We start from the raw sequence: 14,940 nt of genomic DNA, 5'->3' as shown, positions 1-14,940 counted from the left end.
TACTTGGCGTAGTTATTGGAAGTCGTAACAGTCCACCGCATACAAAATTTTAGCCAAATCGGACAAAAATTCCGGCTAGTAAAAACTCAAGAAGTTAAATCAGAAGTTCGGTTTATATGGGAGCTATATCAGGTTATAGACCGATTTGGACTGTACTTGGCACAGTTGTTGAAAGTCATAAGAGATCACTATGAGCTTCCAGGGCTCAAGAAGTAAAATCGGGAAATCGGTTTATATGAGAGCTATATCCAAATCTAAACCGAAATGGCCCATTTGCAAACCCCATAGACCTATAGCGATATTTAGTATCTGTGCAAAAAAAGCTTTACCCGTACTACCGCTATCGTGATTTCGACAGACGGACGGACGGACATTACTAGATCGACTTAGAATGTCGAGATGATCCAGAATATATAACTTTATGGGGTCGCAGATCAATAATTCGAGGTGTTACAAACGGAATGACTGGATTAGTATACCCCCATCATATGGTGGTGGGTTTAAAAAATCCTAATTTGAGTTTGTCTGTGTCGAAAAAATTATTGTGCATGGTAGAAATATGATTTTTCATATTTCCAAGCTTTTCATTTTACCCCAACCTGGTAATGTTGAGAATTTGTTAAACTGCAACAAAGTTTTTCGACAACTGATGAAAAGTATTTCCCTAACTGTCTAGACTTGTTAGCATTCCATCACAAGTCAAAAAAGGTATAGCATAACAACCAGTTAAGGATTTAAACTATGCTTCAAAAAGTTTTGCATTGAAATACAAAATGAATAGAAAAAAATAGCATAAACTCTTTATCGCGAATTACATTTTAACTTTTCATAGTGTCGATATAAAAGCGAGTGTGTATATGTTATGGAAAAAACAAGTAAAAGCGTGCTAAGTTCGGCCGGGCCGAATCTTATATACCCTCCACCATGGATCGCATTTGTCGAGTTCTTTTCCCGGCATCTCTTCTTAGGCAAAAAAAGGATATAAGAAAGGATTTGCTCTGCTATTAGAGCGATATTAAGATATGGTCCGGTTTGGACCCCAATAAAATTATATTTATGTTGGAGAACTGTGTAAAATGTCAGCCAATTCGAATAAGAATTGCGCTCTTTGTGGGCTCAAGAAGTAAAATAGAGAGATCGATTTATATGGGAGCTGTATCGGGCTATAGACCGATTCAGACTATAATAAACACGTATGTTAATGGTCATGAGAGAATACGTCGTACAAAATTTCAGGCAAATCGGATAATAATTGCGACCTCTAGAGGCTCAAGTAGTCAAGACCCAAGATCGGTTTATATGGCAGCTATATCAGGTTATGAACCGACTTGTACTTTATTTGACACAGTTGTTGAAAGTAACAATAAAAAACGTCTTGCGAAATTTCAGCCAAATCGGATAGGGATTGCGGCCCATAGAAGGTCAAGAAGTCAAGTCCCCAGATCTGTTTATATGACAGCTATATCATGTTATGGACCGATTTGAACCATATTTGGCACAGTTGTTGGATATCATAACAAAATACTACGTGCCAAAATTCATTCAAATTGGATAAGAATTGGGCCCTCTAGAGGGTCAAGAAGTCAAGACCCAAGATCGGTTTATATGACAGCTATATAAGGTTATGGACCGATTTGAACCATACTTAGCACAGTTGTTGGATATTGTAACAAAACACGTCGTACTATATTTCATTCCAATCGGATAAGAATTGCGCACTCTAGATGTTCAAGAAGTCAAGACCCCAGATCGGTTTATATGGCAGCTATATCAGGTTATGGACCGATTTGAACCATACTTGATACAATTGTTGGATATACTAACGAAACACGTCGTGAAAAATTTCATTCCAATCGGATAAGAATTGCGCTCCCTAGAGGCTCAAGAAGTCAAGACCCAAGATCGGTTTATATGGCAGCTATATCAGGTTATAGACCGATTTGAACCATACTTGGCACAATTGTTGGATATCATAACAAAACACGTCGTGCAAAATTTCATCCCAATCGGATAAGAAATGCGCACTCTAGAGGCTCAAGAAGTCAAGACCCAAGATCGGTTTATATGGCAGCTATATCAAAACATGGACCGATATGGCCCATTTACAATACCAACCGACCTACATAAATAAGAAGTATTTGTGCAAAATTTCAAGCGGCTAGCTTTACTCCTTCGGAAGTTAGCGTGCTTTCGACAGACAGACGGACGGACGGACGGACAGACGGACGGACAGACGGACGGACAGACGGACGGACAGACGGACGGACAGACGGACGGACATGGCTTGATCGACATAAAATTTCACGACGATCAAGAATATATATACTTTATGGGATCTCAGACGAATATTTCGAGTAGTTACAATCAGAATGACGAAATTAGTATACCCCCCATCTTATGGTGGAGGGTATAACAAGACTTTATTTATTTGAGTTACGTTGCTGTTGCGCTCTCGCTTTCTATCTCTACTCTCATTAAATTGCATTGAAATGAAACTTTGAGCTTGTTTAACAAATTATTTTCCGATAATCAGTTTGTTGTTATTTCTTTTCAACGCCACAAAGTATGCAATACAATATTTTTTATTCTATTCTTCAGTTCCTCAATAGTCACTCTATTGTGTACAAAATTAGTTTTTTTGTCTACGACTATTGGTGTTATTGCAGTTGTTGCCATTTCACAATATTTCTTTTAACTTTCAGCAACTTAACTGCCAACTTGAACTTTGTTGCTTCACAGTGAATGGAAAGAAAACTTCAGTCTTTTCCTATCGAGCGTAGAGGACAATTGCAAAAACATAGTGTACAGTATGGAGAAAATGGCTAGACAAAGGGTCCCCTCATTATTATGCCGCCTCCTTCCTTGTTGCTTTCCTTGTGCTTGTAACTCATAATAAAAGAGTTCAAAGTTTCTGCCATGTTTGTTAAAATAAGTGTTTTTGTTTTTAATATCCGTTAAGTATATAATCGCCTTTTTTCAGTGGTTAGGCACGTTCTTGCTATGATTGTGTGCACTGTTTGCTTCAACCAGCCAGCCAGCCTTGCAGTCAGAGACCAAGGATAGCAGCTGTCTATAGATGCTTATATTGATAGGCGTTATTTAAAGCAAGAAAAAAAAGAGTAAACGAAAAGTATTGAACAGTAAACAAAAATTAATTGAAACGAGTGAAATTATTTATAAAAGTTTCTGGCAGTGTGAAAGAAAGAGATATAAATTGAAAGTAAAGAGAGGTTTTGGCGGAAAGTGCAAAAGCAAAGCGTAGGTAGTTTTGTCTTATTTTCCTATTGTCTATTATTGGTGTACGCAATAATTTTGGGAAAATATAAGTGGGTGCATATTGTCTATGGATAAATGTATGCGTTTTTGGCGGAATATATAATAACCAATAATTGAACGTTTACCCACGTGTACAGCAACGAGAAAGGAGGGTTAATACATATCATACCATCGAGTACTGCCTCATGATGCAGATAATGAAGTCTTTATAAACACAAAACAATTGAATCTTATCTGCAAATCTGGCGTTATGGCTGCTGTATCCAAATGTAAGTAGTTTCAAATCAAATATGATTCGGGTGCTGGTGAGTAATTCAATACTTTGATTAGGTTAGGTGCGAGATAATGCGAGTAAATATGACGAGATATATGCCCGTGGAAGGCTTTTGTTGGCCTTTTACAGTCCCAGCATAATTTTGTGTACCTCTTAATTTCGCTTCAGTTCAAATCACAGCAACATCTGAAATGTTACACTAAAAACATAAAAAAACTGTTTTTTCTTAGTTTAAATAATATGGTTTGCTTCTATTTCTTTGAAATGGTAAAGGTATCGTTCACAGAGTTTAGCCTTCATAGTGAAATCAGATGGCTTCCTAAAATATGTTTTTCCGGACCTGTAATGGCCTTTCGCTTTTTCCTTTTATGGCCAGTTGGAACTTGCTTTTCAAACTCGATTTAATGGCATGTTTTTTCCTGCACCTACACAAAAAATATAAACTTTAACTAAAGTTCTTAGAATACCTGGGAAAAGAAGTATGATATGAGTTGGAAGAGTGTGGAAAGAGCAAAAACCGCAAACATCAAACCTAATGTTGTTTTTCCTATGACTATTTTGACTTTACCTTAAACAAGGGCAGGCAACACCAATAGCAATGAAAACAAACAACAAAAAGCATAGCACACTAACGGGCTGTGCAGGACAACAATAAATGTAGTCCTGGCTAAAGAATTGTAAACTCTAACTATGGCGACCAGGGCAACAACGAGTGCTACGATGACGACGAATGAAACCTATGTTAGACATCAACTCACATAAAACGAAATTTGGTATGAAAATCACGTACTGTAAAACACCAAAAAACAACAACAACAACAACTACTGAAGCGGCACTCTTAGTAGGAACACCAACGCCATCAAGGCCAACAAGGACATCAACAACAACCTCGGTAACAGTCCCATAGTGTAAGAGGCCATTGCAGTGGGACTGCCAAATAGACGTGGTAGCATGGCAAAGCAAATCGGAAACTATAGAAGGAATTTTTATAGTTTTTATTACCTTCAAACAACAGGGGAGTTCCTGCCCGGTACATGGCTCTGCCCGTAGCCGTCTTTTCACCTCCCTTTCCTATTGTTTCAATGCATTTCCCCGCACAGTGCTCTCTATATATGTGACTTAGCCTTTCGTAAGAGCCGGCAGAAGTTTGAGCCGCAACTAAAAGTGGTATGCCTATAAACGGCAAGAATGAAAAAAAAGAATAGCAAGTGGAAAGCGACGTGACCATATGTACTGGGAAAGTATAAAAGTTCCTAAAATAAGAAACGAGGGGCAAACTATTTCGAAAGAAAGGCAAACGAGTTCCGCTGCCAGTCAATATAAGTAAAGCGCAAAATAGTTATTGTGTGGAATGAGAATCAGCAAGGGCGTGAAGGAAATTTGGCTATAAGGAGAGGATAAGACATTAGGAAACAAAGAAATGGTCCATGTCTGGACATTACCGGTTCAAATACCAAAATCTTCTTTAATATTAACGCAGTATCTTCGGACCACTCCTTTAGAATTATGGTAAAGATAAAAGAAGTAAACTACTGTAAAAGGACAAGACAAAAATGGAATAAGGGTGTGATAAAATAAGGATAAAGGAAAGCATTGAAAAAAGCTAGGTTAAGGATAGGACAGGATAAGGATAGAATAACGATAGAACAACGATAGGATTAGCACAGGATAAGCATAGAAAAAGGATAGGATAAGAATGAGACAAGGATAGGGTTAGGATAAGGATAGGATAAGGATAGGATAAGGATAGGATAAGGATAGGATAAGGATAGGATAAGGATAGGATAAGGATAGGATAAGGATAGGATAAGGATAGGATAAGGATAGGATAAGGATAGGATAAGGATAGGATAAGGATAGGATAAGGATAGGATAAGGATAGGATAAGGATAGGATAAGAATAGGATAAGGATAGGATAAGGATAGGATAAGGATAGGATAAGGATAGGATAAGGATAGAATAAGGATAGGATAAGGATAGGATAAGGATAGGATAAGGATAGGATAAGGATAGGATAAGGATAGGATAAGGATAGGATAAGGATAGGATAAGGATAGGATAAGGATAGGATAAGGATAGGATAAGGATAGGATAAGGATAGGATAAGGATAGGATAAGGATAGGATAAGGATAGGATAAGGATAGGATAAGGATAGGATAAGGATAGGATAAGGATAGGATAAGGATAGGATAAGGATAGGATAAGGATTGGATAAGGATTGGATAAGGATTGGATAAGGATAGGATAAGGATAGGATAAGGATAGGATAAGGATAGGATAAGGATAGGATAAGGATAGGATAAGGATAGGATAAGGATAGGATAAGGATAGGATAAGGATAGGATAAGGATAGGATAAGGATAGGATAAGGATAGGATAAGGATAGGATAAGGATAGGATAAGGATAGGATAAGGATAGGATAAGGATAGGATAAGGATAGGATAAGGATAGGATAAGGATAGGATAAGGATAGGATAAGGATAGGATAAGGATAGGATAAGGATAGGATAAGGATAGGATAAGGATAGGATAAGGATAGGATAAGGATAGGATAAGGATAGGATAAGGATAGGATAAGGATAGGATAAGGATAGGATAAGGATAGGATAAGGATAGGATAAGGATAGGATAAGGATAGGATAAGGATAGGATAAGGATAGGATAAGGATAGGATAAGGATAGGATAAGGATAGGATAAGGATAGGATAGGGATAGGATAAGGATAGGATAAGGATAGGATAAGGATAGGATAAGGATAGGATAAGGATAGGATAAGGATAGGATAAGGATAGGATAAGGATAGGATAAGGATAGGATAAGGATAGGATAAGGATAGGATAAGGATAGGATAAGGATAGGATAAGGATAGGATAAGGATAGGATAAGGATAGGATAAGGATAAGATAAGGATAGGATAAGGATAGGATAAGGATAGGATAAGGATAGGATAAGGATAGGATAAGGATAGGATAAGGATAGGATGAGGATAGGATAAAAATATAATAAGATGTACAATAGATAAGATAATGATATTTTTATGTTTGCCTGTTACGTACTTGTTTTGATTAGTTTAGGAATTTTTTAAAAGTTTTTTTGTGATGATTTTAATTTGTGGAATATTACTGTAAAGAAGCTACCTGATCCATCCATTAGTATACATTTTTTGCTATTGCTCTACCAATGTGTACATGACTGGCATGGCCTTTTGCATCTTAATTTAAAGAAAAAAGATTATGGAAAGTATACATGTAGTGATGATTATAAACATCCGCCGAGACACACGTTTATATTTGTATTTTATTGTTTCTTCTAAGCAGCAATAATTTTCAGCAAACAACAGATTTTTCAGCAGTAAGCCTGCTGCTCTAATTGCAGAACTACTGCTATTATTTTGTCTCTAAAGCTTGAATTACTTATAACAATAATTGCTTTTCTGCGTACATTGTATACCGAAAGCTAGGTTATGGTATTGGTGCTATAATTTTGACGGCAGATGTATATGGGATATATATCGAAATCTGGACCGAATTTAATGAAACTTTTCACACATATGGGGACGTCAATGTAAAATCCCTCACAAAATTTTTTTTGGATCGGACTTAAATTGTGGCTACTACAGCCTTAAAAGTCCAATCTATAGCGTTTGTCCTTGGACTAAAAAAATAGCTTGCGAAATGTTACGACAATCGGACAACAAATGCGAACCGTACACTCATAGAAAAAAGTTTGCTGAAAATAGCAAACACTCTCTGCTATATATTAGTAGTTAATTTTGCTGCTATTGTAGCAGTAATTCTGCTGTTACAGCAGTAACAGGCTTACTGCTGAAAAGCCTGTCGTTTGCTAAAAATAACTGATGCTTAATTATGAAGGGAATGTGAGAAGTAACATGTAAAAGAGAGGGATATATGGTTACAGGCCAATTTGGACCGTACTTGGCACAATTATTAAGAGTCATAACAGAGCTATGGGAGCTATATCAGGTTCTTGACCGATTTGGACGGTACTTGGCACAGCTGTTGAAAGTCATAACAGAACACTGTGCAAAATTTCTGCCAAATCGTACAAAAATTGCGGCTTCCAGAGGATCAAGAAGTCAAATCGGAAGATCGGTTTATATGGAAGCTGTATCTATATCTGAACCGATATAGCCGATTTGCAATCCCCAACCTATTGTACATCAATACTAAGTATCTGTGCAAAAGGTAGAGCACGAAATTAAAAACCACTTTCGGGACCAATTTGTTGGGGTCCATCCCTTTCTCAAAACACCCACAAACCGCAATTATTTATGACCATCCCAATATGGGGCTTAAACAAAGGTATTTGGGAGTAGAATACGAAACTGATATCCAAATGTGGGACCATGTATTTGGGGCATCGCCCCTTCCCCAAACTATCCCCAAAGAGTACAAATTTATGTCCTTAATTCAATGGCAATATGAGGTTTAAATAAATGTTATTGGAGAGTAGAGAACGATGCTTATATTTTTATCAGAGCTAAGTGCCTGGGGGACTACCTCACTCCCGAAAACACTCCTAAATCGGATTTTATTTATCGGGCTCAAACAAAGTCTTGTAAGCGTGGAGTACATCTAACAAATTAAACCCCTATGAGCGAATTCATAGGCCATGAAATATCATACGGGATTATATAAAGGCATTTATATTGTTCTACTGTTAGTCAAGTGATATACATTAAGTATAGCATTGTTTTCACTAAAAGCTGTTGAATTGTCGAAAATTAATATTCAAAGGATAATGTTGTCCCAAATAAAGTAAAAGAAGGCGCAGTGGAGCGGGTCCGAATCAGGTAGTAATGTATAAAAATATAAAAAAAAACATAGGAAATTTAGGCAAAACTAATTATTAGTTTTGCCCGTTTCGCCATGACCGATTTTGAGGCACCTTAAGGATTTATTCCTATTTCGAACCTTATCATCGATTTTGACTTCCATTATTCAATATCCCTTTTCCCAACTTGTTAAAACATGGAGCTAAATCTATTGAAATATGTTTCCTCCGCGAAAGTAGAAGTTGTGGTGGTCAGTTACCAAAAGTAGTTTCTTTGGTCTTCCCCAAAGACTAGAAGGTTTCGAAGAATATTTTTTTTTTTTGATACATAAAAGGATGAAATCCCTTTTTCGCTTTATTCACAAAGTCCTTTATGTACATGCTGCTGTTGCCGATTTTTATTTTGTTTCTTTTTGCATGCAGTTGTTACTGCAGTAATTACGTGTTAAGCTTTTTAATTTTGATATGATTCGACTTCAGCCTTTTGAAAAAAGTAGAAAAAAGAGAATAAAAAGAGAACTAAAACCTGTTAGGAAAGGCTAAAGTTGGGCGGAGCAGACTACATAATACCCAACAACGAACCTACAATTATTAATTCGGATGAAAAAAATAAATGGGAACTATATTTGCATCTGAACCGACATTGATGAACATTTACAAATGTTTTAAGATCGGAAACAGAAAATTATTGTTACCACTGTCTTATAAGTACAAATCGGGCGAAACATATACAAAGGGCCTATATCGAAATCTGATCTGACTTTTCACAAAGATATGCACATTGGTAACAAAACAATCCATTGTAAATCTTGTGTATATCGTTTAAATATTTTGGCCATTATGGCCTTATAAGTGCAAATCGGTTGATGATTATATCGGTTTTTTCAATAAGAGCGTTACATTTTTTTTTTAAATAAAACAAAAACCGTTTTGGATATCAACGGAATTCTTTATTACTATGAAAGTTCCTTTCCTTCTACATGGCCTCCACGGTCACGCTTGGAATAGTCCAGACGTTGAACCCAATTTCGACGGTTAACAAGCATATATCGGCCGATTCTGCTGCAATTTCGCGTTCGATATACGTATGAAGTTCATCAATCGTCGGTGGCTTGTGAGCATAGATCGTAGATTTGACGTAGCTCTAATGGCGTCAAATCGCACGATCGAGGCAGTTAATCGACTGGACCGTTTCGTGCGATAACACGTTCTCCACACTTGGCTTTCAATAAATTGATTGTGACATTCGCTGTGTGGTGCCGTCCTCTTGCAACCACATGTCTTCCAAGTCCATATTATCCACTTGGGGCGAAAAATATTTTGTTATCGTTGAAGGGTAGCGATTCGCATTCACAGTACCGTTCCGGTCTTGATCATCACGGAAGAAGTACGGCATAATGACGCCGCCGGCCCATTAAACGCCCCAAACCGTATTTTTTCGGGATGCAACGAAAACTCATGGTGTAGGTGTGGATTACTGTCTAACCAATAACTCATATATTGACAATTAAACCAAAAGTGAGCCTCATAGCTGAAAATGATTTTTCGAATATGGCGTCGTTAGATGTCCATATTGGTCCACTTTTGTAGCTTCCCTGAAAAAAAACCCTATATATGGAAGCTATATATAAGTCTGAAGTGACTTTGATGAAAATTTAAAGGGTGATTTTTTTGAGGTTAGGATTTTCATGCATTAGTATTTGACAGATCACGTGGGATTTCAGACATGGTGTCAAAGAGAAAGATGCTCAGTATGCTTTGACATTTCATCATGAATAGACTTACTAACGAGCAACGCTTGCAAATCATTGAATTTTATTACCAAAATCAGTGTTCGGTTCGAAATGTGTTCAAATTTTGACAAATTTTGTTCAGCGATGAGGCTCATTTCTGGTTGAATGGCTACGTAAATAAGCAAAATTGCCGCATTTGGAGTGAAGAGCAACCAGAAGCCGTTCAAGACTGCCCATGCATCCCGAAAAATGCACTGTTTGGTGTGGTTTGTACGCTGGTGGAATCACTGGACCGTATTTTTTCAAAGATGCTGTTGGACGCAACGTTACGGTGAATGAACACATTTCGAACCGAACACTGATTTTGGTAAAAAAATTCAATGATTTGCAAGCGTTGCTCGTTAGTAAGTCTATTCATGATGAAATGTCAAAGCATACTGAGCATCTTTCTCTTTGACACCATGTCTGAAATCCCACGTGATCTGTCAAATACTAATGCATGAAAATCCTAACCTCAAAAAAATCACCCTTTACATACGTATTTAGATCGCTAACAAAACAATCCATGCCAAATTTTGTGCAGTTCGGTTAAGACTGGCTTTGATGAAATTTTGCAGATGTATTTAAATCAGTAACAAAACAAAAATATATGGAATCAGAGACGGACAGATGGACATGGCTAAATCGAATCAGAAAGTGATTCCCAGTCGATAGGTATATTTAAAGGAATGTGTGACACCTCTCCTTCTAAGCGTTGCAAACAGTGGCGATGTAGGGTATAAAAAGGAAGACACATGCAATTGACGCAAATGGTCTGGCACACGGAGATAATTGAAAGCAAATATGCCTTTTCTTCCTCTAGTTTTTTGTAAGTTTTTTAAAAAAAAGAGGTATGAAGTCCTTGGGGTTGTGGTGTGATAGCGCTCTTTAAGAATATTAAGAACTTGATGCCATGGAAGGATGGAGTTCAGCCAAGGCATTCTCGTTATGACTTGTTGACCTCTATCACATTCGAAGCGCCCCATTGAGTTATACTGGTTGTTATGGCTTTTTAATTCATGATAGCATACTTTTAGGCACTTGGACTGACTTGAAATGTTTGCCAGTTGCCGCATGCGACCTCAATTCATGCCATTCTCCCCAAAAACTAAGCCGCCCAAACATTTATGTTGCTTGGGGTACCATGTAGCTTTGATAATTTATATGCATATCATGTTTGCTCTCGCATAATCACACCCCTCACACACTAGCACACCACCCACCTTGTACCCGGTCAAAAAGTCCAATCACGGCCAGTGTTTGTTATTGTGTGCGTGTGGCACTTTGGGTCAAAACGCTAAGAGCCAAAAAAGAAATACGTTAACATTAACCCAAATCTTTGGAAAATACCAAAATTGTGATTCCACACATACTGGACTTTGGAGGCCGAAGTAATGGAGGTGAAGCGCTGCTGGCCATCATTCTGGGGGTCCGCATTCTTGCAAATATATTTATGGCATTTCTATGGCTAATTTAATAATTCGATAAGGCGTACAAGGAATATTGATTGAATGACAGACTTAATGGTGGACAACGAAGTGACAATGACTTTGTGATGAGCTTTGAATTTTGCCTTAAGATCTCTATGGTTTACAGTTTTTATACCCTCCACCATAAGATGGGGGGTATACTAATTTCGTCATTCTGTTTGTAACTACTCGAAATATTCGTCTGAGACCCTATAAAGTATATATATTCTTGATCGTCGTGACATTTTATGTCGATCTAGCCATGTCCGTCCGTCTGTCCGTCCGTCCGTCTGTCCGTCCGTCCGTCCGTCTGTCTGCCGAAAGCACGCTAACTTCCGAAGGAGTAAAGCTAGCCGCTTGAAATTTTGCACAAATACTTCTTATTAGTGTAGGTCGGTTGGTGTTGTAAATGGGCCATATCGGTCCATGTTTTGATATAGCTGCCATATAAACCGATCTTGGGTCTTGACTTCTTGAGCCTCTAGCGTGCGCAATTCTTATCCGATTGGAATGAAATTTTGCACGAAGTATTTCGTTAGTATATCCAACAATTGTGTCAAGTATGGTTCAAATCGGTCCATAACCTGATATAGCTGTCATATAAACCGATCTTGGGTCTTGACTTCTTGAGCCTCTAGAGGGCACAATTCTTATCCGATTTGAATGAATTTTTGCACGAAGTATTTCGTTAGTATATCCAACAATTGTGTCAAGTATGGTTCAAATCGGTCCATAACCTGATAAAGCTGTCATATAAACAGATCTGGGGATTTGACTTCTTGAGCTTCTAGAGGGCGCAATTCCTATCCGATTTTGCTAAAATTTTGCATGACGTATTTTATTTTTACTTTCAACAACAGTGTCATATAAGGTTCAAATCCGTTTATAACCTGAAAAAGCTGCCATATAAACCGATCTGGGATCTTGACTTCTAGACCCCTAGAGGTCACAATTATTATCCGATATGCCTGAAATTTTGTACGACGGATCCTCTCATGACCATCAACAAACGTGTTTATTATGGTCTGAATCGGTCTATAGCCCGATACAGATCCCATATAAATCGTTCTCTCTATTTTACTTCGTGAGTCCCAATGGGCGCAATTCTTATACGAATTGGCTGAAATTTTACACAGGTCTCCAACATATAATTTAATTGTGGTCCGAACCGGACCATATCTTGATATCGTTTTAATAGCAGAGCAACTCTTTTCTTATATCCTTTTTTGCCTAAGAAGAGATGCCGGGAAAAGAACTCGACAAATGCGATCCATGGTGGAGGGTATATAAGATTCGGCCCGGCCGAATTTAGCACGCTTTTACTTGTTTTTTTTTTTTTGATATTGTATATTTTTTGTATATAGCAGGGATGCATGAAAGAGGAATTGCCTTAGAATCAATGGCAGATGGTTTTGTATATCATGGATGTATGCATTATCTTCTTCGAGAACTGTTTTGGGACACTTTTTAAAAGTGTGCAATCTTGCATGTCCAAAATATGGTTGCAGAAAAAAGCTTTAAAGATGATGGTAAGTAAGGCGTAAGTCAGCTATTAGGCGAGTAAGAAAGGCGTTAACTCCTAATTAATAAAAAGAAATTCCGATCCATACTAATTTCATGGTCCATCACACGAATTTCATAGTCCATCACACTAAATTATAAATTAGAAACCGGAGTGCATAAGAGTTAATATTCAGCTGGTTAGTGGTTGGACGTTAACTCCTATATTACTTAACCAACTGCCGTACTATGGCATTATGATACTGACATACATAAATCTTCAAAAGAAATCGAATTCACAATCAACGCTCTAAATCCTCCGTAGGGGTAAGTCTTTCTTTATTTCCTTTATATTCTTGTCATGTCCCTTGTCCATTAAATTCTCTGATTCATTCCAAACATTGTCCTATAAAATCTTCAAAGGAAATCATATATTATACTGAAAACATAAAAACTAGATCAAGTATCTAAATAAAAATGGTAACGCAAATGCATTCGCTCTAAAAACACGATGTTGGATTTCATATTAATGATGACTATCTGAGATTTTATGACAACCGGAAATAATTTTACACTGATTCACATTAAGTTGCAAATGACACTTGAAATACCTGTATGATGATCATCATACTATGGCGCGAACATTCAGCAAACATTTACACGTACTTACGTCAGCCCAGATACCCCGTTGAGAAATGTCTCTTGTGCCATATTTTACTTGCTTCTTTCGCTCTTCTTCATTCGTCTTTTTCAATTCGCATATTTTGCCGTTTATTAGTAAATGAAGTTTAACTAAATGTTTTATAATTTATATGAGCCAAACACGCAAACACTTTAACTTTAGCAATCCAAAAGACAAAAGTAAAGAAAACCCCAGTGGAGAAAGAACTTTTTTATGGATTTCTCAAACACGAAATGCTATGTTACGGAAAGGGTTGCTGCAGGCGTTTTGGGAAGAAAATACAGTCGAACTTCTTTATAACGAACTTGCCTATAACGAATTGTTCTCTATAATGAACAAAACTTGAAATACAACTCATTTTCCGCAATTTCTACTTTTTTTAGCTCTCCTATAGCGAACTAGAGATGGAGAACTATCGATAGTCGTCGCCATCGATGGTCGACGAAAGTCATTTCACAACCATCGATAGTTACATCAATACATCAATATACATATTTTTGTTGTTGTTGGTGGGTATTTAACGCTTTTTTTTTCCAACCACCATAGGTTAGAGGGTAACACATCGAAACATCCATTTGCGACCCTACAATGTATATATATTTCTGATCGTAAAATTCCAAGACGATTGAGCAATGTTGGACAGTGAGTTTTATTACGCCCGTAGATACCCGAATTAGGTAGGGTCCAAATTGTACTATATTTGGCTATAAATGCCATATAGACCGATCTGCCTACTGTAATTTGGAAAAGGGAGTTTTATTAAGGCCACCGACATCCGAACCAAACATGATTCATATCGGGCCTATTTACATATAGATAGCATCTAGACCGATCTGGGATTGGGGATTTGGATCTTTAACTGCTGCTTGCCGATGCGATGTTATATCCGCCAAAAAAGCTGGAATCTGGGATAGGCATTTCCAGGCCAAAGTGGTAACTCCTCAGATGATCGTGCAAGTTTAAAGTATTTTCTGGTTTTTACTCCTCTCACTTTGCAAATGTAGATCATCTGATCTTTTAAAGTATTTCATTTCTAGTGAGATTTAAATTTTCTTGTTTTTGCTCTCTTCCCGGTCGCCAAAGACACTGTCTTTTGTATGGGTTTTATCATAATAAAATACAAAAAAAAAACTTTCTCCGAACCCATGGTAATGAGCGTGACGGAGCTC

At 37.4% G+C, this 14,940-nt stretch overlaps 1 protein-coding gene across 1 annotated transcript in view; it reads right to left on the bottom strand.

Moving 5' to 3' along the window:
• Positions 1 to 14,940, bottom strand: part of LOC106090474 (hemicentin-1) — a 1,337,150-nt gene that overhangs the window by 787,623 nt on the left and 534,587 nt on the right. The window lies entirely within an intron of this gene.

Source organism: Stomoxys calcitrans, chromosome 1 (assembly GCF_963082655.1).
Source record: "Stomoxys calcitrans chromosome 1, idStoCalc2.1, whole genome shotgun sequence".
NCBI classification, from domain to species: Eukaryota; Metazoa; Arthropoda; class Insecta; order Diptera; family Muscidae; genus Stomoxys; species Stomoxys calcitrans.
This window is presented reverse-complemented; position numbering and strand designations above follow the sequence as displayed.